This window comes from Macaca fascicularis, chromosome 1, assembly GCF_037993035.2.
Source record: "Macaca fascicularis isolate 582-1 chromosome 1, T2T-MFA8v1.1".
In the NCBI taxonomy this organism is placed as follows: domain Eukaryota; kingdom Metazoa; phylum Chordata; class Mammalia; order Primates; family Cercopithecidae; genus Macaca; species Macaca fascicularis.
This window is the reverse complement of record NC_088375.1, coordinates 178,391,555-178,395,133: the sequence shown is the minus strand read 5'-3', so window position 1 is coordinate 178,395,133 and position 3,579 is coordinate 178,391,555. Positions and strand designations below refer to the sequence as shown.

At 36.4% G+C, this 3,579-nt stretch overlaps 1 long non-coding RNA gene across 1 annotated transcript; it reads left to right on the top strand.

Moving 5' to 3' along the window:
• The first annotated feature begins 1,706 nt into the window (after positions 1–1,706).
• Positions 1,707–3,286, top strand: LOC141407975 (uncharacterized). Its single transcript, XR_012419737.1, has 2 exons — positions 1,707–1,858; positions 2,440–3,286. It is a non-coding gene; the product is annotated as an uncharacterized lncRNA (long non-coding RNA).
• The last annotated feature ends 293 nt before the right edge of the window (positions 3,287–3,579 follow it).

Genomic DNA, 3,579 nt, shown 5'->3' with positions numbered 1-3,579 from the left:
CCAGGCTCGTCAGGGGTGGGGGGTTGGGGGAGGGATAGCATTAGGATAAATATGTAATGTAAATGACGAGTTGATGGGTGCAGCAAACCAACATGGCACATGTATACCTATGCAACAAACCTGCACGTTGTACACATGTACCCTAGAACTTAAAGTATAATAATAATAAATAAATAAACTGCTTTGCTTTTCAAGGCTCAACAATAGGAGAGTCTATCATGGGCTAACGCACATAGTGAAGCTCTTCAAAGCTCTTTCCTTATCAATTGTCATTGAGTTTTCCATCCAGAGACAGACTTTCAGGATTGTGTCTGCTAGACTTCTTAGGAGAATCAAGTATTTTCATCATCAAGTCACAATTTGTCCCTGAAAGCACATTGAATTTCACTGAAATTCTTTACCTCTGAGTTTCTGAGCATTGTTAATCTGTAACATACAATGTAGCACTCAATTTTACCATCTTGGTGTTGAAAGTTTTAAATTGTCTTAAAAGACAGCAGTTAAGAACATTGACTTTTTTTGGAGTCAGACAGCACTATGTTCAAATCCTTAATTGCCTGACCTTGGGAAAGTTATTTTGTTTTGTCATAAATTAAATGCAGTATGGTGAAGATCTAATGAGATTATGTACCTTGCAGGTACTCACTGAATAGCAGTGGTCAGTAGTATGACAGGTACTGTCGTGACCTGTTTTTATCTACTACCATCGTAAAGATGGTAAGTGGGAGAGTATGTGGATGTGTCTTTCTTTAACAGATCTATTAAACCAGATCACATACATTATTTTGTTGTATAATTGGTAAACTCCAATATTTGCGATATTTAACATTACTAACTGCTGTAGACAAAGATAGCCTGCTCACTGATTCACAATTTGCCATTAGAAAATGCTCCATGTAGTTCTCACTTGTAAGTGGGAGTTGAATAATGAGAACACATGGACATAGGGAGGAGAACAACACACACTGGGGCCTGTTGGGGGTGGGGAACAAGGGGTGGAAGAGCATTAGGACAAATAGCTAACGCATGTGGGGCTTAAAACCTACATGACAAGTTAATAGGTGCAGCAAACCACCATGACACATGTATACCTCTATAACAAATCTGCATGTTCTGCACATGTATCCCAGAACTTAAAGTAAAATTAAAAATAACAAACTACGTCTATTATATATAAAAAATAAAATAAAATAAAAAACCCTCCATGTATTGAGCCAAATTATGTTTTCTCTAATATAGTTCTTTTCAGTGGTCTAAAATCTGCCCTCTAAAGTTGCATAGAGCCCGTTTAATTCCTCTTTCTCTATGAAAGTTCTTTACATAGTTGAAGATAGCAATTATGCCTCCCTAGGTTGACCAACCATCCTGGTTTGCCCTGGACTAAAGGATTTCCTGGGAGAAAGGACTTTCAATGCTAAGACTGAGAAAGTTCCAGGAAAACCAGGAGAGTTGGTCACCTGGCCTCCTCTCTGTTCGTCTCCAGGCTGAAGATCCTCAAGGTCTTAAAACTTTGTTTCGTAACATATTTCATGGACCTGTCATCATCCTACTCTCCTTCCTCATGGGCATTATTTTTTGTCAAAGTCCTTCCTTTTTTATTGTACAGAAAAAGTTTATACTGCATTATGTATGTGGTGTTAGAGATACTTAGAAGTATTTTATCTTGTGATATATTACATTGGTTCTCTTTCCCTCCCCCATCCTAGGTGCAAAGATTTTTATAAATCATTTTCCTGAGTTCCTCAAGAGTATGTGAAAGGACTTCTTCTTCATTCATTCCTTGTTTCTGCATTCATTGCTTTTGTTTCTCTTCCCCAATTAGTCACTCATTCTGTTGCAGGAAAGATCAAATAAGAAGGTATGTCATTTTCAATCATATCATTGTCTTTTACACATGTGTTTCTCAATTTGAATAAATGGCATTATGCTATAGACATCATCTTTTTTTTTTAAACTAAGTACTATTAAGATCTGTCCATGTCACTATGTGGAAATGTGGCTCCTTGCTTCTAATTGTTGCATAGTGTTCTTGAGCGTCCACCCGTCTCATTTTATAAATCCATCCCCTCAATGCTGGTAAACAGTGGCCTCTAACTCCCAGTTACTGCATGTAACATTGTAGTAGACATCCTCATTCATATCCCCTTTAAAAGAGGTTCTCCTTAATCATTTGAAGTTGTCAGAATCTCCTCAACCTAGTATAACCAAAAAGATATCTAATGAAGAAAATTCATTATTTTTTAATTACTGTTATTTTTGATTGACAAATCTTTATATACATTTTTGGTGTGCAATGTGATGTTTTGATATATGTATACAATGTGGAATGATTAAATCAAGATAATAAACATATCTTTGTTTTTCTTATTATTGGTAAATGAGATAATAGATATGTTCGTTAGATTTAATGACACATTATAAATTTACTGTCTTTGGCAGGGTGCAGTGGTTCACACCTGTTAATTCCAGCACTTTGGGATGCTGAAGTGGGTGGATGACTTGAGGTCAGAAGTTCGAGACCAGCCTGGCCAACATGGCAAAAACCCATCTCTACTAAAAATACAAAAATTAACGGGGCGTGGTGGCCCAGGCCCGTAGTCCCAGCTATTTGGGAGGCTGAGGCAGGAGAATCACTTGAACGTGGGAGGCGGAGGTTGCAATGAGCAGAGATCACCCCAAAGCACTCCAGCCTGGGCAACAGAGTGAGACTCCATCTCAAAAAAAGGAAAAAAAAGAAATTTACTGTCTTTTTTTTTTTTTTTTTTTTTTTGAAACACAGGTATACTTCAGAGATACTAGCTTTGGTACCAGATCATTGCAAAAATAAATAAATACAATCACAATAAAATGAGTCACAAATTTTTTGGTTTCCTAGTGCACATAAAAGTTATGTTTATACTATACTGTCGTCTATTAAGAGTGGAATAGCATTATGTGTTAGAAAACAATGTATATCTCTTAATTTAAAAATGCTTTATTGTGAACAAATGCTGACAATGATCCGAGCCTTCAACAAGTGGTAATAGTTTTGCTGGTGGAGGGTCTTCCCTTGACATTGATGACTGCTGACTAATTAGGGTGGCCATTGCTAAAGGTTGGGGTGGCTGTGGTAATTCCTTGTTTTTCATTAACAATTGTCTATATTGATACACATTGAAATGATAACATTTTGGATATGTTGGGAAAACTAAAATATATTACTGTAATTCATTTTAACGGTTTCTTTTTTGCTTTTTAAACTGTGGCTGCTAGAAAAGTTTAAATAAAATATACAGCTCACATAGTATTCCTATTGGACTGTGCATTTTTTTAAGATTCTTTTAAAATAGTTTCAACTTTTATTGTAGATTCAAGGGGTATATGTGCAAGTTTGTTACCTGAGTGTATTTCATGATGTTAAGGTTTGCGGTATGATCGATCCCGTCACCCAGATACTAAGTATAGTACCCAATAGTTTTTCAAACCTTAGTCCCCTAGCCACTCTTCCTCTCTAGAAATCTCCAGTGTCTATTGTTTCCATCTTTATGTCTATGAGAACTCATTGTTTAGCTCCTACTTATAAGTGAGAACATGCCGTAT